At 41.1% G+C, this 23,556-nt stretch overlaps 1 protein-coding gene and 1 long non-coding RNA gene across 4 annotated transcripts in view; one reads left to right on the top strand and one right to left on the bottom strand.

Annotated features, from left to right (window-relative positions):
- Nucleotides 1-23,556, top strand: part of NCAM1 (neural cell adhesion molecule 1) — a 295,792-nt gene that overhangs the window by 127,485 nt on the left and 144,751 nt on the right.
- Nucleotides 682-18,479, bottom strand: LOC111095831. The gene is made up of 4 exons (XR_005359276.1): nt 18,349-18,479; nt 16,880-16,956; nt 12,872-12,993; nt 682-897 (listed from the first exon to the last, which is right to left on the bottom strand). It is a non-coding gene; the product is annotated as an uncharacterized LOC111095831 (long non-coding RNA).

Genomic DNA, 23,556 nt, shown 5'->3' with positions numbered 1-23,556 from the left:
GTGCTGAGCACAGTTAAATGATGAATGATGGTCTGGATATGGTTCTGTTAACATGGGGAGCCCGCCACACCCAGGCTGACTCCGTGATAAGTCCCTGGCTTCTTCCAGGGAGTCCTGAAACACCAGGGAAACTGTGAGGGGACCCACACTAAGCTGAGATTCTCTAAAACCCTTCTCAGAAACACTGGAAATAGTCTAATTCATAGCAGAAGCTGGTTGGTTTTTTTTTTTTTTTTGAGTGCTTATTTCACTGAATCCTAACAATTTTATGAGGCAGATGTTACTAATCCCATTTTACAGATGAAGAAAACTGAGTCTCAGGGATGCTAACTTCATGTTAGGGACTTGGCTAGGTTAGCCTTCTGGGAGGGTCCCTGTGCTTTAGAACTTAGACCATCTAGGTTCACAATCTGTGCCTTGCTACTTACTGTGTGACCCTGAGCAAATGACTGTTATCTGTCTGTGCCTCAGTTTCTTTATCTGTAGAATGGATAATAGTAGTTGTTTTTTTTAATCTGTTGTAATTGAATTTAAATTTAAAAAAATCTTCTGTAAAACCTAAATAAAGCGATGCAAATGAAGTACCTTAGTAGAATGCATGAGACAGAGTAAATATTCAGTGTTTTTATTATACTGATTATTGCTCTTAGAACCACAGGAGTTCAGATGCAGACCGGTCGGGCTCTGAAGGAGTGGGCAGTTAGGGGAGGTCTGGAAGCAGCTCTGGCAAAGGCCAGTCTGACGTCAGGAAGAGCACAGGGTAGCAGAGAGGAGGATGGCCTGGCTTGGGGATGCCTGCCGGCTGGGGGAGAAGCAGACCCTTGCTGCAGGATTGCGTAGTTGAGCTGGGCCTCAGGCCGTGGGGTGACGAGGTGGGGATGAATCTGAGGTGCCTTCCTGGAATAGAATTGACGAAACGTGTCCTCAGTCAGAAGTGGGGAATGCGGACAGGGAGGAATTGACATCGGGGCGGGAGAGGGGGGATTGGTGGCGGGGCTCTTCCCTAGGAAGCAAGATAAAGGAGGACGATTCTCGTGAGAGAGAGAAGGGGTTGGTGTGTTCGATCCAATGAGTGTGCACACAGGAGTGTGTGTTGTGCTCCGGTGAATGTGTAGGTGGGTCAACAGACGTCAGAGCCGGGATGATGGGGACCGTTTTGGGTGCTTCCTGAAGCCAGGGATGCAGGTGAGCAGACTCAGAGAAACGAAGGAGGGTGAGAAGGGACGAGGGCTCAGAAAGGGTCCTGTGTTCAAGTGCGATGGGATGAACCGGGAGGTCAGGCGGCGGAGTACGAGACTGGGACAGCGTTTGAAGGGGAGCTGTAATGAAGCGTTTCTTGTTTGTTTGGTTTGATTTTTTTTTTTTTTTTTTAGCAAGAAAAGTTCAGACATACTCAGAGCGGAATAGCACAGCAAACCGCCACATACCCATTATCCAGATTCAACAATTAACAAGATTTTGCCTCCGCTCATTACTGGCCCAAAGTACCTTAAGCAAATTTCAAACATCTTGTAATTATGCCTTTACATACTTTAGTAGGCATCTCTAAAAAGATTGACATGTCCCTGTCACGTGGGACATTAACCATGTCGTTCGTGCGTATCATCTAATCTTCAGTCCTCATTCCCATTTCTCTATCTTGGATCTTTCTTCTTACAACTACCGTATTTTTTTTTCTTTAAGTCAAGATGGTAGCAAGGCTTACATGGTACATTTGGTTGGTATGTCTCATACTCTCTTTTTACTATAAAGCAGAGCCCTGTTTTTTAGTTTTCATGCCATTGCCTTGCATCAGTTTCTTAGACCTGTCCTGTAGGAAGCCTCACTTTCTTGCTTTATCTCTTTGCTTCCTTAAAGTGTAACTTTGATGAATGTTTGTAAGAGATGGGATTGGCAGGGCAGTGGGGGGCGGGGGTGGGGCTGAGTAAGTCTGAGAGTGGAAGGGGAGCCAGGATGGAGGGAGACATTGTGCCCATTCTGGAAAGAGGGGGGATGGCTTGGGAGAGCTTACTGCAGCTGTCTGCTTCTCTGCCCCAGAGAAAGTCATTCCCTGTCACCCCAGTATCTACACTGATGGGTATTTTCACATAAGCATGATACATTTTTGTGTGTGTATGCACACACATGTATAAAATGCTGCGTTTGGGTGCATATACACCCCGTATTTTGGTGGCATTGGTGGGAATGTGCTAGGTTAACAGTGAAGAGGCTGGGATTCCAGTCTGGAAACTGGTAGGCATTAGCTTGTCTGGGATTCTGAGCTCTTTCCTGTGCACTTTGAGTATTAACTTCCTGATCTCTAAAAATATGGCCATTGGACGAGATCAGCCCTCCCTTCTAGCTCTGTGCTTTTGCTGAATTTCTAAACATGTTGTTTGATTTTTCTAGCAGTTTGTATACTCCCAGCCCCAGACTCTCAGAGGATCTCTGTTTAACTGGCCGCACATATTTACAAAGTCCTGGGTTTGGGGTTCAGAGCCCTCAGCCCATGCCTCTGTCTTACCTTCCATTTTGCTGTCTTCCATCTTGGCCATTCTAACATGGCTACAGAGTGATTCACTGCCTCCAGACAGATAAGCCACACGTGGTTCTCCTCCAGGTTCTGCTTACAACATATCGTCTACCTGGAAGGCGTCATCAGTCTCTCCCATTGAAGGTTTGGTTCAGAGCACAGCCCACTCCCCATCATCTCCCTTCCATGCCAGATCCTGTTTGCCGTTTGTTGAGCCCCTGCCCTGTGCCAAACCCAGTGCTTTACAAATATCATATCTAATGCCCCAAGAGCAAATCCTGCAAGGTGTAGGACTTGCAATCCCCAGTTTTCATGGAATCAAATTGAGCTTTTAATGGGTTATGAAGCGGAGATCATACAGCTAGGAAGCCTCAGAGTTGGGATTTCAGCAGAGTTGGGTTTTTAGGTCCCTTCTCCTTCTTCAGCCCACAAGCCCCAGGGCATGTTGTCAATCTTTCTAATGCTGTTATCTAATGTTATTTTCTGCTTTAGCGCATTCGACATACTTTTATTGGGCATCCACTGTGTGCCAGGCACCTGTACAAATATTAACTCATCTGAGGGCAGGTTCTGTGTCTTACCATTTGTATTCTGTCCAGGACTTAACTGAAAGGTGGGACACAAGGTAGAAATTTAGTAAACATTTGTTCAGTTCAACCACAATGGATGAAGTCACCCAGCAAATATAAAGAGTGGTAATCAAATTAGGAGTCAACAAATATTTTCTCCTGTTGGCTGAATGGTCTGGGTACTTGTCAGATTACTGCCAGTTTCACTGGGAGCTCTTAGCATATCAACTTGTCATTTATTGAAACTGGCTAAGGGATGAATTGGGCTTGTTTTTACTCTTTGTCCTAAGGCTAGTAGCTGTTTTTTTTTTTTGAGAACACATTTTAGAATAGCTGTTAGTGAAAACAATTGAGTTGTTTGTTAAAGGACAGGAGGCATTTATGTCAAAATAAATTTACTGGTTATTTATGGACATCTGTTTTGACATAAATACCTAAAATCACAGTAGGATCACAATTATCATCAAGGCGCATTTAAATTGAACTTGTGTAAACTTCTGAGTTAAGTGCAGAAGTGTTCAGTGTACAAGAAAGAAAACGAGAAACTTCATTTATTTCCTGTTTCAGGAAATAAATATCTCAGTATTTCAGATGGCTGAAAGCTTCTAAAAAGTGCCAAGGCTTTTTGTCTTAGACATAATTGATGGAAGTATTTCTTAAGCAAATATATGAGAGAGAAAATTTCTGAAATTTATGCAGTGTCATGAAATTTATGATACGGAATTTATTCAACAAATTCATTTTGTCAACACTGGGCATGTATTAAGCACAAGCTATGGTTCTAGCTTCCAGGGATGTAGCAGTGAGCAATACAAGATGGCAGGTCTCATTGAGCCTTATTCTAGTAGAGAGGACATGTATCAATAAGTAGACAAATCAGTGAGAAAGGTCATCTCAGATACAGCAATCAGAACTGTGAATAAACTACAAGAGGATACTAAGATAGGGAACCATTTGCAGGGATGAAGAAGGCCCTTCCACATGGGCTGATCAGGTGAGGCTTCATTGGGAAGGTGACCTGTGGCCTGAGACCAGAATAATGACAGCTATTTGAAGAACTGGAGGAGCACAAAGGCTCTGGCATGAGAGGGACCTAGTGTATTCCCATTTGAGTTAGTTGGTTGGGTTGTTTTTTTGGGTTTTCTTTGAAGATTTTTTTATTTATTCATGAGAAACAGAGAGAGAGGCAGAGACACAGGCAGTGGGAGAAGGAGGCTCCTTCCGGGAAGGATCCCGGACCCCAGGATCTCGACCTGAATTGAAGGCAGACGCTCAACTCCTGAGCCGCCCAGGTGTCCCAGTTGGTTGGGTTTGAAGGGCTCATGAGGACTTTGAGAATATAAGCTGGGCAGGCAGCTAGGCCTGGGAAACAGGAACAGGGAGAATGATGATGTTGGAGACCAAGATTAAACAGCCTTCTGGTTTGGAGGTCATTAAAACCACTGAACAGGACCTTTGCTTCAAATTACCATCATGGAAGTTGCTTCCCTTTCCTGGTGCATAGTCACACAATGCTAAGTGCCAGTGAGGCATACCTCCAAGCCCCTTATGGATAGAAACTCATTTAATCCTTGAAACAACATTAGAAGGGTGGCACTATTATTTTCCTACCATTTTGCAGGGAAGAACACCAAGGCCCCAGAGACATTACTTTTCCCAAGATCACACTTATTTAGTGGAGCTTGAAGACAAACGTAAATGGCTTGGTTTTGGAGTCTGTGATCTTAACTATGATGTCATGCTACCTCATGGACAGTCCATCAGGAGAGGATAAAGAAGACCTTGAAGAAATCTGGAGGAGAGGAGTAGAGAGCATACTGAAGATGGGAGGGCATTGAGTGAAGTGAGAGATTCATCGCCTGCTAAGAAGTGGGTGGGGCACTCCAATCTGATTTGTGTCTCTTGAATTCACCACTGCATGGCTGCTGATAACTGTGGTCATGTCACATTCACCGCATGCTTTCCTGGACTGGTAGCTAGAATACTTTAATTGTGTTTAAAATAACTTCTTCAACTAACAGAACAATGTGAATGAACAAACAAACCAGAAAGGACAAAAGGAGTTGAAAAAAATGAGCAACCGAAGAAGCCAAGGGCCACCAAACCCACATCAGCAAAGAGTGAAAGCACTGGGTTCACTGACTGATTATAGGATGCTTGCTTGAAGTGATTTTTATTTTTAGAGAACAGACAGGTTATTTGAAGTCCTGTCCATGGAAGAATCCCAACTTCTCATCAACCAGAGCCTAACAGGCTGAGAGTTTCGAATTTTGCCTATTGTGCCCAGTGGAAGCCACCCAGCAGTGCCTCTCCTGGCATTTCAATCTCTAGACTCATCCTGGGGGGTTGCCATGGCAACTCTAATCTGGTTTTCCTATGAATGTTCCTGAACTACCCATCCGGGTCTTTGACCCTGCCTCCAGGTAATAAAAGAGAATGTGTGAAAAGAGATCATGTACTTCTTTTCTGCCTTATTCCCTTTGTTCCAAGAAGGAACATGATGGTATTCAAATTAGTAGGATCCAGCTTTTTTTGTACCTGGAGGAGTGAAACCTACACTTTCTTGGGAGATTTAAGATAAGATTTACCAGGTTTGCTTTTGACCTGGAAATAGTGCAATATAATTGCTGTTGCTCTGTGTTGGCTCACTTACCTACTTCTAGAATATTCCTTGGTGACCATCCCAGGGTTCCTATGGTTTCCACTATGTGGTAGTGCCAGGAAGTTTGAATAATTATTAAAAGCTTTAAAATGAGATATAAAAGAGCCAGTAGATTCTTCCATAATGGCTCCAATTCCCACATTGGCCGTTAGCACCACTAAAGGTGTGACCTTGTTTTTAATAGCATCATTATTTTCCTTGGTTAGTTTCATACTCTACTTCTTTCCATATTTAACTACGTTCCTCTATGATCTCTTCTAAATGATGATTGCTTGGTGTATTGCCCTTCCATTATAAATCCTGGTGTTATACTTTCTCCTCTTTCTTCCCTATTACTTGCTTATTAATTTCCCTATTGTTTTGCTCACACTTATGCTCAGTCAGTGACCTCTTCTTATCTTGTTATGTATCAAAAAAAGTAAGGTTCTTTGGAAACAAATGTGATTGACACTTGAGGAATAATGTTAATAGTGAAGTAGTAATAGTTAACACCTTCAAACACTTACAGCGTGCCAGGCGCTGTAGTGTAATTAACTCATTTTCATGACCATAGTCTACTCTTTGACATCATTTTCCTTGTTAGGAAACTGAGGCCCAGGGGTTATATAACTTGTGGATTATGGATTTGCTATTTCCCAGCATATGCTTCCTAAATAATTTGTATTATTTTATAACATGAGTAATCTGATTTTCAAACACCAAGCATTTTTCTTCTGTTTGCACACATTAGCCTATTTACATGGTGTTCTGCTAGTCCTTTCTACAAATTGATTAAGAACACTGGGATGTTTGTTCTTATTTTCCGTTAATATAGATTTGCACCTGATAAAAATGGAGGGAAATGTGGTTATTTCCTAATTCTGCAAACTCATTATTTGTTCAGAAGACTGTAATAAACTCTACCATTGTATAATGTCGGAAATAATAATTGCGCTTTTTTAGTCATGTGAAAAAGTTCCTTCAGGACTTAGGGAATATTCCTTAAGGAATAGTATTCCCTCTGTATTTTTTTTCAAGAGAATTTTTTCCCCTTGAAACATAAATTATAAATATGATAGGGATTGTCATAAAGGAAAATTGAAAAAAAAAAAAAAAAGAAAAATTGGAGGTTAGAATCCATATGAGAACACACCTGGGCATGCATGTCGCCACACACAAGCATGCATGTGGTGTTAGAAGCACAGTTCACCTATAACAGCCTTTTCAGTTCATATGAAACATGGAGTCACATTTACTGCAGACAGCAAGGTGAGACCTTGAATGCCTTTAGTCAGATCTTTTCTGGCCCAAACACCAGTCTTGTATGCTCCTCAGCTGGCATGGAAACTGTGGAGGTGATATTAATCCCAGCCATCATCCGATTGGAAGCCACAAACGGGACGACTGGCTCATGGGCATGTTGATAGACCATCTGGGCTTCCCATAGATTGCCCAGCCATCTGTGCCTCTCTGCAACTTGGTATTTACTTATTTACTTTGAATGATTAAAAAAATTTAAAAAAAGAACCAGAGAGTTGCAGCACGAACAAATTTTGATTAAAAATTAGACCGTCATGCTACTATTGTGCATAAATGAGCCACGGAAGGCAAGCCACATGTTAGCAGTTTCACGGAGAAGGTGAGGAGTACAGCTGAGACTTGTGGAGCAAAATCTTTAAGACCAGGTCAACTACTAAAAGTCTTTTAATTCCCATTCCAGGATTTGAAAGCATTTAGAATCTTGCATTTTGGTTGCTTCTTTATTCTCACAGAAGAACAGAAACATATCTGCTTGATTATTAGACACACAAAAAAGTGGCTGATGTTCAGATTATGGAATTTGCTCACAGACATCTTTTTGCGTGTTATTTTTGAATTAGGCAAAAGAAAGAGCATTGCATTCTTTGATAAGGACAGGACCCAGCTAAGGAAACGTGAGTACATAGGGAGTGGCTCATTAACACATCCAATTAATGAAACTTTGACATCACAACACTGGCTATTGTCAGTGAGCTTGCCAGGCTTCCAATTTCTCTTCATTAGTTATTCTGTTTCCCTAGTTGCTTCCTTCCTCCACCTTCACACAACAGCAGCATTATTAAGGGTGGATTAAAATGGCGTCCAAATTGATAAGAAGTAGTTATCTAGTGTTCCTGAATGTGTTTGTTACTTGAAAAAAGTTTCAGGCTAAATGGAGTGAAGAAGATTTGAAATGTAAATGGATTCCTTGTCCCTTTTGTAGATAATTGTACTAAATGCTAATTTGTGGGCCGCTAATGTGTTCTTGTGTTCACTGATAAGCTGTGTTGCTTGAAACAAATTTATAAAAAGAGACAAGTCGTTTGTCGGCAGAAACTCTCAACCCAGTGGAGTCGGTGTGTCTAATGATTTTCTGTGCTTCTGTGGAACAGGAATCTCATCTAAGCTGCCTCCCTCTGCAAATGCACGGCCTACCTACCCACCTGGTGACAATGGGTGGTTTAGAACTTGTTCTCTTTCTTGAGATCCATTTTAGAGATTTGGGATGGAATGTACGCTTCGGCTTGTTTAGGCAAGGAGTCTGCAAACTTTTCCTTTAAAAGGCTCAATCATAATTCGTTATGGCCTTTGCAGGCCATCTGGTCTCTGCTAGGGCAGCTCAACTCAGCCTTTGTAGCCCATGAAGAACCTTATGTAATATGTAAATGAATGAATGAATGTAAATTGGAAATATGTTCCAATAAAACTTTATTTATAGACACCAAAATCAGGTTTTTTGTGTAATTTTCACATGTATTAAACACTATTTTATTTTTTACTTCCTTCTAATAATTCAAATATAATTTTACAGTAGAATTTATCTGTAGCTCAGGGCTTTTACCAAGAGGCAGTGGGTAAAGATTTGGCCGAGGAACCATAGTTTGCTAACCCCTGGGTTAGACACTTCTTTTGTCCTGTGTGTCTCTCCTTCAGATCTCTTTTCTTTTCAGCTTTCTAAATGCAGACCCACCACTGCCCCCAGGATCTTTCCATGGTGGGTACGACTGGAGGCCCCACTAGGTTTTTGTTTTGTTTTGTTCCCTGTGGTGGATGGGAAGAGGGATGGGTGAGCCTCTTTTGTTTGTAGGAGTGGGGAGAAGGACAGTAGTGATTTATACTGCCCACTAAAATTTAGGCTTAATAGTTTAGGCGCATAGAATTGGATGCTTCTTGACTTTTTTTTTTTTTTTTTAATTATAAGAAATTCAGATGCTGTAATTTTGCTGGGGGAAATGACCAAGATGTGATGAGTGTATTGCATGTGACACTGGTCTATTTTTTTTTTTATTATTATTCCTTAAAAAAATGCAGATCCAATTGTGAAAACACAACAGGGCTTGACTGAGGTATTACTGGACCCGGCTGCCTTTCAGCTTGGTTGAAGTCCTTTCTAATGAGAACAAAGCCGAATTGGGGGTCATTGCTCATTGTCCACAGGCACTAGTTAGCAAACTACCTCTGATAATTTGGAGGATGCAAAACATCCCTTTGTCCTACATAGCTTCGTAATTACTGATCTTTTGAACCTCTAGTTGTGGAATAAATTGAGTCTTATGCACTTGAGTCCTGCAATAATATTTTACTTGAGGGTGAGGAAGTTAATGTATACCTTCTTTGGTTAGTACTTCAGACACTTGGAGAATGCCTTTGATATTTAATCAACACAGAAACAAAAGTAGCCTGAAACTGTGTAGGAATATTTTAACTAAGTAGGTTAAATTACTCTTTTATTAACTTATCTGTTTATTTGAATGAGCTCTTTTCATTTGGATGAGGCAGTGCATCATAGTGGAAGAGAACTGTTAATAAAAATCTGATTTGCCTATTGACTTGCTTCAGTCATTAGTGAGCAAACCTTTTTTAGGTCATTTTGGTCTCCATCAGCATCTGTTGTAGAGGAATGTCATGGAGGTTTAGCTCCACTTCACAATCCAGGAAATGACTATGGGTTTTGAGGATCATGGGGTGGTGGGGGGCAGCGATGGGCAAGTTTTATCACCCTTGGGTATGTGGCTATGTACAGTTGAGGTTGGAGGACGGTGATCCCAACAGCACGCGGGGAAGCCCACAGAGACACAGCTGTTGTTTGCTGCCGTATGGCAGGACAGGGCCTTTGGGGACAGGCCATGTGCTGCATTTCCACATGAGCTTTCCTCAGGCTGTTCCGACCTAGCTTGCTCTCACTTCTTCCTCTGAAAACCTTTCCATTCACTGGCATAAAATTACTCACACTTCTTTCTTTCATTAAAAATTAGATACTTGACATATATCCACACGAAAAATATTCATAACCTTCTTTACAATAGTGAAAAGGTGGAAACAAACCAAGTATCCATCAATTTATTAATGGATAAAAGAAAGGTGTACGTTCGTACAGTGAAATATTACTTGGCTATTAAAAAGAATAAAGTAGGGCAGCCCCGGTGGCTCAGCGGTTTAGCACCGCCTGCAGCCCAGGGTGTGATCCTGGAGACCCAGGATTGAGTCCCACGTCGGGCTCCCTGCATGGAGCCTGCTTTTCCCTCTGCCTGTGTCTCTGCCTCTCTCTCTCTCTCTCTCTCTCTCTCTCTGTGTGTGTGTCTCTCATGAATAAATAAATAAAATCTTTAAAAAAAAAAAGAATAAAGTACAGATATGTGCTAAAACCTGGTAAGCCTTGAAAACATGATGCTAAGTGCAAGAAGCTGACACAGAAGACCACGTGTGACTCCATTTATAAGAAATGTCCACAAAAGGCAAAGCTAAATAGGCAGGAAGTTGATTAGTGATTGCTAGGGGCTAGGGGGAGTGACTGCTAATTGGTATGTTTTGGGGTGATGAAAATATTCTAAAATTAGATACTGGTGATTCAAACGTGCACAATCCTTTGAATATACTGAAAAAAATCACTGTACTTTAAAAGGCTGAATTATTTGGTGTGAGTTATAGCTCAATAAAACTTATAAAAATGATGCATTTAGGGGTGCCTGAGTGGCTCAGTCAATTAAGTCAATTAAGTATGACTCTTGATTTCGGCTCATGTCATGATCGCGACAGGGTTGTGAGATTTAGTCCTCCATCGGGCTCTGTGCTGAGCATGGAGTCTGCTTGTGTCTCTCCCTCTGTTTCTCCCCCTGCTCATGCTCTCTCACTCTCTCACACATAAATAGATAAACAAAATCTTAAAAACCAAAAACAGTGCATTTGAAAATAAAGAAATTATATGTTTATATAACTTTGTCATCATGGAAAACTAACCAGATTCTTCAGAGTTACACAGTTTGTATAACTTTTAAAAAATTTTAATAGTTTTAACAGTTATATACTTATGCATTTATTTGATCAGTTGGCACAGTCTCTGCCCCTGGGGGAGAAAGATTATCTGAAAAACCAAGTCTTATTCCATGGATGACAAATCAAGTTTATGATTCTGTACTGTGATTTCAGTTATTTCCAAACAGCATCAGGTCCCATTTGTTCAGATGAGTAGTTTGTGGTTGCAAAACCCTCAAATGAAAAAGAAAATAGAGATACAGCTTTTCCTCCCCCTACCCCTCATAGCACTAACATCTTAACTGGATGCTTCTGGCTGCGTGGCATCATGGTTAAAATATGGCCATCAAGGTTTGTGCTTTGTACGTAATTGGCCTTTTGGGAGCCTAAGTGTTGGTGTCCTAACCTGGGCAGTTCATTGTGATGCTGTCCACAGGCAGGCTCCCGTTTTGATGAGAAAGAAGAAAAAAACAACAGTTAAGTTGCCTCCCATCTTAGATTTCTTTCTTTTCTTTCTATTTTTTTTTTTATGATAGCTGAAGATAAAATGTCCTTGCACCCAAATGTTATTATCTGGTATATCTGCCTTAGAAAAGACAAAACAAAGATCAGGTGGTCCACATATTTGAAACATTTCTTAGCTGAAATACAAAAGACCATTGTGGTTGAAAATAAACTGAACCATGGCTCTGGGATGGGAAGAATGGCCCCTGGGCCTGCGAAGGGGATTATTATAACAGAAGCAGCAGTTGTTTGTGGCAGGAAAAATTATTCAGAAGGTTGCTATTTCTGCAATTCTGGGATGCTCCAGCTGCATAGATTGGAACTGGTAATACTCCAGTCACTAGCCCATCTGTTTCTAAAACAGTCCCGAGAAAAATGTAAGGATGGCAGGCAGAGTGGTGGCAGTGGCTCGTGCTTTCTCCCTCCCGGTCCCGAAGTAACTGAGCTGGAATCAGAATTCTGTGTGTTTAACTCAGTGATTTTTTTTTTTAAGAGTATTCACAACTTGTAGTTCATTTTGGTGAATTATTTGATGATGAAGAGGAGCATTAAGAAAATGATCGAATCCTGAGAAGGAGCTGGGCTCTGAGGTGCAGAAGGCAGAAATCCTTGAGGGTTGGCGAGGAGTGTGGTTTCTATGGTAGAGTTGAAAAAGCCTGGGCTTTGAAGTTAGGAGTATCTGAGTTCCCTTTCTGGTTCCACCTCTTAAGAGCTGTGTGTGCATAACCCAGCAGCTTAACCTCCCTGGATGGTCGTTGAGGGTTCTCAAGGGGCTCAAATTTCATCAGGTGGTGAGAATTAACTGGAATAAAATGTGCAAAACTCCAAAATTTTGAATAAGCACTCAATAAATGCTATGGAGGTTTAACTTTAAGAAAGAAAAGACCACTCCTAGAGATGCTGCACATGTCATGTTGACCAAATGGCACATGTCCAGGAAATGGAGTCCTCTGGAGCCATCCTGGGAGCAAAACCCAGTAGAAGTCTGCAGATGAACTGCAACTTTTGTGTTCTTTTTTTTTTTTTTTTTTAACTTTTGTGTTCTTAAACCTGCATTGTCCTTTGCTCAGAAACTATTGTGAAATCCTAGTGAAATTCAGAATTTTCTGGAAATCCTACAACCCTTTGGAGATAAGCTCCCCCTAGACTCTGGCAGTGAGGAAACGGGTTGTGTTCATCTGAGTCAATTGAAAATGAATTGACCAACGTTGTCTGTAAATCTCCAAATTTTAATATTGGACTTTAAAGATTAACTTCTGGGAAGTGAGCTCTGACTTTAATGTTTTCTGCTCTATGGACTCTAGTGTATGCATAATTTTTAATAACATGAGCCTCAGTATTGTCATCTGTCAAATAGGCTAAATGGGAACTCACCTTGTTCTGAAGACAGGGCAAACAAAGCCACACATCAGGTAGGTAGTCATCGAATGTTACTTTTCTCTGAGCTTCATGCTGTAAGATGCCATATTTGTTCCCTGGCTTTTAAATTTTTGACACTTTGGAAAAGAATAGAGAGATGCCAGACTGAGATCAATATTGTTCCAAGCTCTCTGACTTTCTGGATAATTGTTTTATCGTATTTGGGGAGAAAGTTATCCCTCTAGCATCCTACTTGATTTTGATAAGATGGTAAACATGCGTTCTCTCTCTCTCTCTCTCTTTTTTTTTGACTCATCTCTTATGTGGGTCATTTAATTGACTAAAACACTGAAGCTACCTGTGATTAGTGTATAAGTTTGGGTAAAAAGTTCTTTGTTACCCTGCTTACATATGGAAGATAAATCATTTCCTCATGCCCTCATACATCCCAATCCAGTACTCTCTACTATCCAAAAAAGTCTCTTCTTAACCCCTCAATACTCAAATTGTTTTTGTGTTACTGGAATTGGGCCCAGAGATCCATGGATGGACAAATCTGATATGTCCACTGAAATATTAACAGGGTTTAAAGAGGAGCCAGGAATTGTCAGGAATTAGAAATTACAGTACTATCAAAGCTGTATTCCCATGTCATATTTTCTGGACTGTTCAGCAATTACTTATCTTATGAGAACCAACATTGATCATTGTGTCAAAATTACTCATTTGATTCAGAAAATTTATATTGAGCCCGTTTTGTACAAAGTGCTGTGCTAGGCACTGACGGGAAGGGGAGAATGCAAATACGAATTATCCATGGCCCTGCTTTCAAGGAGCTTTTTGTTTTGTTGTGAGGAGAAAACGTGTATATAAATAATCCAAAGTAGAAAGGAGGCGGTTATTGCATCTGGCATAGGGAAACTAGGAAGGGCTTGATGGAGAAGTGGCACTTGAGCTGTGTCTTGAGTGACAGGTAGGATAGGGAGATGGTCTGTTTTCTAGTCAAAAGAACCATTTCCTGTTGTTAAACAGGCATCTGATAGAGTTGGCCTGGACTTAGTGGGGGAGGGGGGTCATTCCTTGGCCTATGAGATTTCTCAATAATGTACATTCCATGAACATTTTATGTACAGACACACACAGGCACACACAAAGAGACATACACAGAGGAATGTTATGTATATGAATTTAGCTGAAATGTAATTATAGTTGTCTTTTGGCCAAGATGCTTGAAGCCAATAGTTCTGCTTTTAATATATGTGTGTATTTGGCCAGAGACAGCAGACATGTTTTTAATTCAATTGCCATCTATTACGAAAAGCCCAGATCAGTTCATGAATTAGGAATTCATCCCAAGGATCAGAATTAAATGAGATGTTCTATTTCAATCAAAACATTTGGGAGCTTTCCAATAGAGACAGACTTACTCACTTCCTGGCATGCATTGTAGTCTTGGGAAGATAAAGGTGGATCATATTTGGTTTTTATGAACTCATTCTCACCCCAGAGTCTCTGACAACTAAAAACCTTACAAAAATGAACATCTAGAATTGCTTGGTCTCATTGTGCAGTGATCTGAGATGTCATGTTCATGTTCAGACTACTAACTGTATTATGATTAGCTATCTTTATCTTCCCTAAATTGAGCTCATGCAATGGACAGAGGAAGGTCAGAGGGTTTGGGCCATTCATATGGGGTGGAGGGAGAATCAGACAGATACAAATATATGTGTTCACTGAATAATCCCTGGGTTCTAAATAGTAAATAAATATGAATTAAAGTTCTAAGGGTGGCTGGCCTTTTACTATTAATATTGCATTTTTCCAAGGTGCCTTGAATAATGAGCCTTTGCTTTTAAAATTTCAAGAATGGAAGATCACAGGTGGATGAATTCATTCAGAAGTCATAATAAAATAAGGATATTAACTTTGTTTAGAAAAATCAGCGGTTTTACATTTTCTGAAGTGAAACATCTAGAATTTAGTTTTAAGGTTTAAAATATTGAGGGGTGACTGGGTGGCTCAGTCTGTTAAGTATCCCACCCTCATTTCGGCTCAGGTCCTGATCTCTTCAGTTCTGGGATTGAGCCCTGCATCGAGCTCTCTGCTCAGTGGGGAGTCTACTGAGAATTCTCTCTCTCTCCCTCTGCCCCTCCCCTCGCTCATGTGTTCTCTCTCTCTCTCAACTAAATAAATAAAATAAAATAAAATAAAATAAAATAAAATAAATAAAATAAATAAAATAAAATAAAATAAAATAAAATAAATAAAATAAAATATTGAGCCTATGACCCAGCTCCCTTCCCTGTGCCCCTGCTTGTCATTCTCTATGCTCTGGCTCATCTCCTGGGCTTAGAATGTCCTTTCATATAGAAACACTCCCAAAGTCTCCTTAATGGTAATAATAGTGATAATAGCCAGATAAATCATAAATGCAATTTTAGTACTAAAGATTACCAAGTGCCAGTAGCCTACATTCACAGTCTCATCTAGTCCTTGTTACAGCTTTGTGAGAGAGGCACAATTTGAATCCCTACTTTGACACTGAAGCTAAAAGGTGATAAGTAAACTGCCCAAAATCACACAGCTAGTCTGTAGGATTTTTGCTGAGCTCTGGCTGATTCTCTGTTGGCTCTCAAAGTTAACTTTTTGGTAATTCCACATTTTTGATATCTTCTACCAAATCTGTTTTCACAGGTGCTTTCAGTGGCTTTATGTACTTATCATAAAGTCTATCACAGTTTCACTTTTACTTTCATTTTCCTCAATTGGAAAAATAATTGTTTTTAATTAAAAATTAGAAAACAGAGAAAAGAAACAGAGAAAAACAAAATAGCAAGAATCAAGAAATCATCATCTACAATCTCATATTGTAGAAAAAAAAACCCACCAGGGTTCAAAAGGCTACCTACTGTATGATTCCATTTGTATGGTTTTCTAGAATAAGCAATGTGATAAGTAAGGGAAAGGCAGCAGATTATAGATGGCTAGGGTCTGGGGTGGGAAGAAGGATGGACTACAGAAGGACACACACAGAAGGACGTTCTGGAAAGATGAAAATGTTCCATATCCTTATTGGGATGACAGTTATATGATTGTATGCCTTTGTCAAAACTCCTAGAACTGTATACAAAAATAGCAAATTTCACCATATGTAAATTATTCATTAGTAAACATGACTGAAAACACAGCCAATATTAACACCTCGCTACATATCCTTCCACTCATTTTCTTATGCATCCTAATTATAAAAGTATGTCTTTAAAACAGATCACACTCTGTCTTAAAATCTATTTTTCACTCAAAAATATATCAAAAGTATCCTTTATCATCAATAACAATTCATCATAATCATGAACAATGAGCATGATTGTTTGAATAAACTTTCTGATTATTTAAATTGGTTTTCATCCAAATTTTCTTATAGCAGATCTTGCTCCTAAGCTCTACTGTTAATGTATCCTGTGTGGAAAAGACCCTCTTTTTCCCCAAAAACAGTTGCTTGGACTGAAAAATAGCAAAATCGGTGAATTGCCTAGATAACCTCTTTGGGGACACTCTGTTTGTGGCTAGCCTGCTCCTTAGCAGGTTGTTGAGGAGTCTACTTTTCAGTACATTTTCCTTGACCTTGCCATGGAAATATAGCTAAAGCAGAACCAACCTGTGTGAGTGAACAGAAATGATCAGCTATTTTTACCTTCCTGCTCCATTTGGGGCTGGTGTTCATCTTTCATAAACTGACTTTTAAAGAATGAACTTCCTTCCGCCTTCTATGTTTTGCCAGTGGAAATATTTACTCTATGTGGAACTTGCTTTTTGGGGGAGTATAATGAATGTTATTTCTTTTAAAAGGTACAATAAATATTTTCCTCCTGACCTCTAAAAGTAAATGGATGAAAATAAAATCGATTGTTTTCCTCATAAATTCAGATAGACATATTACTTCTGTTTCAAAAATGACATCAGCTAGATCACCTCGCAAGCTAATGACACTTTTCCTGCCAGACAGAACATTTGATTTACCATTGTCGTGAAGTCACTGTGCCATCCTGTTTTCCATTCACGCCACATGCCTGAAGTATTGTGACATTTAACGTTTCCTATAATGAAAAATAAGAAAAAATTGACAAGGCTCATTGTTCACCATTACATAGAGAAAAAGCTCTCCACAGACATTCCAAGAGCTTCTCCGTGGGTCTTACTCTGTGTGGCCAGCCTTCTCTTTCCCCTCTGAGAGTTCACACACTCCCTGCCTCTTCCCCTCCCTTGCAGATTTTATGAAAGCCTTTCTAGCATAGAGAAGTAGGATTAGAACAGAAGCCACCTTCTTCGTATGCAGGATCTCCCAACTTTGGAAAGCATTTTAGACTCTCGAAGAGTTTAGAGTTCCTTGGTGATGCAGTCATTTAAGCATCCGACTCCTGATCCCGGCTCAGGTCATGATCTCAGGGTCTTGCTATTTGGGTCAATTCCCACGTCAGGCTCCATGTCGGGCTTAGGCTCCACACTGAGCATAGAGTCAACTTCAGATTCTCTCTTCCTCTCCCTCTGCCCCTCCCTCTTGTGCCTTCTCCCCTCTCCTCAAATAAATCTTTCAAAAAATTTACAGACTCTCAAAGGGTTTGATTAGCTACTGTGCTTCCTATCCTTCTGTATCTAACATTGCCATCCCCTGGTGCAATGATAGTTTCTTAGAAGGGACCTGAGCCTCTGGTTTCTTTTTAGATATGTCCATAGAATTTTTTTTATTTTTTTATTTTTTTTTATTTTTTTTTTAATTTTTATTTATTTATGATAGTCACACACAGAGAGAGAGAGAGGGGCAGAGACACAGGCAGAGGGAGAAGCAGGCTCCATGCACCGGGAGCCCGACGTGGGATTCGATCCAGGGTCTCCCGGATCGCGCCCTGGGCCAAAGGCAGGCGCCAAACCGCTGCGCCACCCAGGGATCCCCATAGAATTTTTTTTAAATTAGATAATCAGAAGTCCCCTGTTGACCACTTGCTATAGACCAACCAGTGTAAGGAAAGACACCAGCATCTTGCCCTGTAGGAACGTGTCACTGTTCATTTGAATTTTTTCTCTCTTGTATACAATTTTCTATATGTTTTTTTATATGTTTTCCTTAAAAGAAACCTAAAACAGGATCACATTCCCTCTTTGGAATGTCCTGTGTTGCGATTCCTCAGCAGGGACATCCCATCTGTGGGCTGCCTGGAACGTCCTGAATTGGGTATGTGTGCGCTGGCAGGTTCCACCTAGGGTTTGAGACGGTGGAACCGCTCAGGAAATGGGAGGGTGTCTATGGTTGCTGTTGCTTGTTGCAGCAACCATGGATGAATAATTGACTCTCCAAAGCTTTATGAGCTAAATGAAACGAGTCTTGCTACTTTACTTGGACATGAGTCTTTTTCTTGAAATCACAATGCAGCTTAGATCGATCTCTCTTGGAGTGGCCTCCCTTTCAGATGGTGGAGGGCTCAGAAACTGACCTTACGGTCTCGTGGAATATGGACAGTGATCCAGGAGGCAGACTGGTCACCCACGTCGGTCCTTTTGAATCCTCGGCTGGTCACCTGGTCTCCCGTGCTGCAAGGCTCAGACAGGGCTAGCGGTCTGCTCTTAAATCAGTGTGTGTTTGGATGGTCAGTGCTTCAAACTCTTGCCCTTTTTAGGTTTAAGTGTGTGTGAAGAAGAAAGTGGAGACCTTGAATATTAAACTTCTGTTGCCATTTATGTGATTCGAAGGCGGTTTTGTGGAAAATTATTGTTCTTAGGTGGAATCACAGCCCAGAGTTTGGAATGAAGTCATCCCAGCCACTTGTGCCAGGCCCCAAACAAGCCATCTAACTGATCTTTTCCCCGGAGTCAGATACAAATAGAACAGTTTCAGAGCTCTGCAGTGGTGGAATTTCAGAGCAGTTTAGCCGTGGTCATTCTCCTTTCTGCTTTAAGACAGGATGCATTGTGCCAAGGCTAACTCCATCCACATTAGGAACCAGGAGATAGACAGCTGTAGAAGACACAGCCCCACCTCCCTAACGAGCTGCAGACAGTTAAGCAGCAGGAGAAAAGGAAGGACTGCTGAGGCTTTATCTAGTCATTGCATTTATTTACATGGACCCCAAGATTTATTCTTTGTCACTTTGTCTCTGATTTAAATTCTTTCTCGCGGTGCCTGGGGACCTTCTGATCTTCCGGCACCTCTGTGGTTTTGCACCAGCTGTCCTCTGCAGTGTGGTGGCAGCCCTGCTCCCTCTGGTGGAAGACCTGGTCCACAGTGCTCAGAGAGCCCCTCACTTCTGACCCAAAAGATCCTGGCTAGGAAGTGCACTCAGATTACTCAGCTTTCAGTTTTGAAATCATACCATTCAGTCAGGTATTTGCTGACCCATCAAGGCAGCAGAATCAACAGAAATGAAGCCAAGTCCCTGCTTCATGGAGCTATTTTAGTGGTGCATTAGAAGGGTGTATCTGTGGTGCAAGTACCAAGAAACAAGCGAAGACAAGTTCCCTTTTTCTTAATGAAGGAAGAAGAAGAAGAAGAAGAGAGGAGAAGAGAGGAGAAGGAGAAGGAGAAGGAGAAGGAGAAGAAGAAGAAGAAGAAGAAGAAGAAGAAGAAGAAGAAGAAGAAGAAGAAGAAGAAAAATCTTGCAGAACTTGGTGGACCCAACCCACCAGTGACTCTGTTTTGAGTGAAGGAAGTCAGAAATTTGGGAAAAACAGCTTCCTAGTCTGTGCAGCCTGTTGTAACCAAATAGCAGAGGCTGGCTGACTTCTAAACAATAAACATTTATTTCTCACAGTTTTTAAAGCTGGGAAGTCCAAGGTCAAGGTGTGTATCTGGTAAGGGCCATCTTCTTACTGGAACCTCACAGGTCAGAAGGGGTGAGGGAGATCTCCAGGGTCTCTTGTGTAAGGGCAGTAATCCTATGCTGAGAGTTCTATACTCATGACCCAAATCTCCCTAGGGGTCTCGCCTCCTAATGTCATGACCTCAGGGATGAGAATTTTATCATATATGAATGTCGAGGAGGCCCAGACATTCAGAACATAGCAGATAGTTATAAACTTAGGGCATTATTCAAGAGTCATAAAAAATAAATTTGTAGAGGGAGAGAGGATCCCTATGTGGTCTGCGTAATCCTGGGAGAGAATTGGTTGGGGCAAAGCTGCCAAAGGTCCACTTTGTATGTTCTCTGAGTTTCTGAGTTGCCATTATCTCGGGTATTTTGTTCATAGCTCCCACCACCTGATGGAAGTATATTCAGAGCAAGTGCAAACAAAAGTTACTTGAATCCAGGTGTTCATTGTAAAACATATGAAACAGCTTGGAAATATGTGCCATGCAAATAAAGCTTTATTTTTATTATATTATCAATGGAAAGCCGAAAGTTGGACCAACATATTTTGCCTGCACATTCCTGGAAAAGGCTCAAAATATGCAAGCAAGGAGTTGATAGCAAGTGTGAGCTTATCCCCAAGTCTCTGTTAATGTAAGGCCAACTATCAGCTTTGGTTTTTATAGTTTCTGAGCATCACACAGAGAATCAAGAAAGAAAATAGCCCCTCACCTCACTCCCAAGATGGCCAGGAATGTCTTAGATTCTGTAAGGACACAGTGAAGATCAGGACTAATGGATTTTGTTAGCTAGCCAGCTAACAAAATGAGTTTCCAGATTGTTCTAGAAAGGAGAGCAGAAGAACAGAGAAACAAGATCCCTGTTACACACACTCAGGGCTGGATACTGTTTTATTTGCAGGTACTAGTTGAGAAACAAGTTTCTGTTTAACACAAATGGCAACATGGTAGTTCGATTTTTAATTTCTCAAGGAACCTTCATACTGTTTTCCACGGTGGCTGCACCGATTTAAACTCCCACCAATGGTGCCTGAGGATTCCCTCTTCTCCGGATCCTTCCCAGCATTTACCCTGGTCCTTTTGGGAAGAGCCATTCTGAGATGGTATCTCAGGGTGGGTTTGATTTGCAGTTCCCTGATGATGAGTGATGTCAAGCATCTTTTCATGTACCTGTTAGTTGTTTGTATATTTTCTTTGGAAAAGTGTTTATTCATATCCTTTGGCCATTTTTTAAGTGGGTTGTGTGTGTGTGTGTCTGTGCCCATGTGCAATCGAGTTGTATACTTCCCTTGTATATGTTAGTTATTTGCCTCTGAGCAGGCCCGTGGTTTGCAAGTACTTTACTCGGTAATTTTCCTTTTCATTTTGTCGATGGTGTCCTTTGCTGAGCAGAAGCTTCTTGCAGTCTACATAAATGTAGGAGGCAATGGATATGTAAATTCACTTGATTATGGTAATCAGTTCACAACATGCACATAGTACGTACGTATAAGAAATCATTACCTTGTACACCTTTTAGAAATCGCCTTGCGTAACCTAGCTACGTACAGATTTTATTACTTGTCAGTTGTACCTCAATAAGGCTAGGGATAAATACATAGACGCATGCATAAATACATAAACACATAACAGCAACAACAAAGAACAGGAACAAAAACCTGGCAGAGCTCGGGCTCAGAAGTCCTGCCCACCTAACCAGTGGATGAAGAGCAAGAGTGGAGGCAGCCAGGATGTGAGAAAACAGCCTGAGGACATGCTAGCAGTGAGGAGAGAGACCACTTACCCATCACTATCTCATCACAAAACTGACCATCTTTGCAATGGTTGTGTAGCGAGAGAGAGAGAACATGTGAAAGGGGGGGAGAGAGAGAAACTCAAGCAGCCTCCCCGTGAGCACCAGGCCCGTTGTGTCCCTGCATATTTAAGTGTACAGCTTAGCACGTGGATCTCTCTCTAAAAGGAGTGACACTGCTGAGACAATAAAAGGTGACTCTTCCAGGTTTCAACTGACTTCTCTAATTCCCGGGAAGACATGTCTCTGATGCAAGCACAGTAACCTAGTGGCACACTGGGAATTGATAGCTTCTGGAAACATTGCCAGGCATAATAAATATCTTCTTGTATGTGGTTGCTATCGAATCATTCCCTTCCCCTTCTAGGTGGTGTGTTTTCTGACAGGAAGTCACTTCCTTTGTAGCACTTAGCACTGCTTTATTTGGAGATGCTTAAAAATTGTGTGTTGCTTGAGTGTTACTTTTTTTTTTTTTTTGGTAAATATCTTTTGTCCATTCAATGCAACTACCCTGGAATTGTGCCCCTCTGTGTCCCTGTGATGGGGTGGGGGGGGACAGCTGATAGACCCCAGCAGGGCCCCAGCCTGCAGCCTGTCCCCCAGGAACCTCTCAGAGCCCTGCAGAGCCACCGAATGGCAGAGATGACAGCCCAGCAGCTATGGTGTGCCTTCAGGCAGAGCCAGGCCGGGGCAGCTGGCACCTATTTTCAAGTGAGTCCAAAACAAAACTTCCATTGGCATCAAGTGATTGTGATCATTTTAGCTTGGAGTTATTTAAACTTATTGACGCAGGGAGAGAATGGCAGGTTTTCCCTCTGGGTTCAGCCTGTCAGATGTTTGTCTGCTCATTTCAAAGACCTAGACCAATCGATAAAGATATTATTCCAGAAGATGCCGGGGAAGCTGACCCCAGACAAGGCTGCCCAAGCGCGTGGCAGTTCACGTCTCTTCTCCCCGCATTTGGCAATGCACCTTCAATGCACCTAAATTCTTCATTTAGGGTCTTGTTTTATGGGTTTCCTGGCCTTTTTTTTTTTTTTTTTTTTTTTGAAAAGGTACTATTGTGTTTTGGGGAAAGGGCCCAAAAAGCAGATTAAAATCTAGTATTTTGATTAGAACCTTTTAAACAATGTGAGATTTCAGGGAGAAGTGTTTATATAAAATATGCCTCCTCTGAATACATATTACATTTTCTGTATGTGGGGAGTTCAAGCGGGCCCTCCCTGTAAAATGGAGTCTGTGTCTTCTGCCTCAAGTCCTTTTGAGAATGAGTGGAAAATATATAAATTATATGTTTCTCTTCGCAGATTGGTTTTCAATATTTCACATGCCAAGAAAATGTTACAAAATTAGGGCAGTAGTATGAATGTATGTTTTTCCTAATGCTCTCTACAAACAGTTTTGGATTTTTGTTCTTTGTTTTTTTTTTTTTTTTGTATTTTGTTGTCCTCTCAGAAACCACTGGGTGGCTAGCAAAAACTTGAGGGAATAAGCTGATACGCTAGAGGCAAAACCCAAGATGTATTCAGTGTTCAGATCTAAATTGTTATCAACTCAGAGTCCTTTCCCTTATAAGGAATCTTCAGTTTCTAGGAAACCTGATTGACAACTGTGATGTCCTCCCTTCAGGTAAGTTACACTGTTACTGATGAACAAAACCCTCCTCTACCCCTGGCTTTCTGCTTGGGGTACAGTACCTGCACTTTCAAACTTACACCTTCCCTCCTCCCACAGTGCCCCCAGCCCAGACCATCTACTTGTCACCTCAGAGGTCTCAATAGCCTTTCTGCTTTGGAACCAATCAAAATGGCTGCAAAAATTTTGGGGACCTTCCAGAAATTTCTTTCTGTGGATTTGAGTCTTCAGGGAGTAATGAAACATAATGATTTTTTCCTCAGAAACTTTGTCCAGCTGTATTGAAGGAAAAAACCAAATTGTGTATAAGAATTTAAATTGGCAAAAACAACCTAAATCCTGGTAAGTTTCACACCAGTTATAAATGTGTGAGACTTCTTAGCTTTTATAGTCGGAATGGAATACAAATAA

This window comes from Canis lupus, chromosome 5 (genome assembly GCF_011100685.1).
Source record: "Canis lupus familiaris isolate Mischka breed German Shepherd chromosome 5, alternate assembly UU_Cfam_GSD_1.0, whole genome shotgun sequence".
Lineage (NCBI taxonomy): Eukaryota > Metazoa > Chordata > Mammalia > Carnivora > Canidae > Canis > Canis lupus.
Note: the sequence above shows the minus strand (reverse complement) of the source record. Positions and strands in the feature narration are given on the sequence as shown.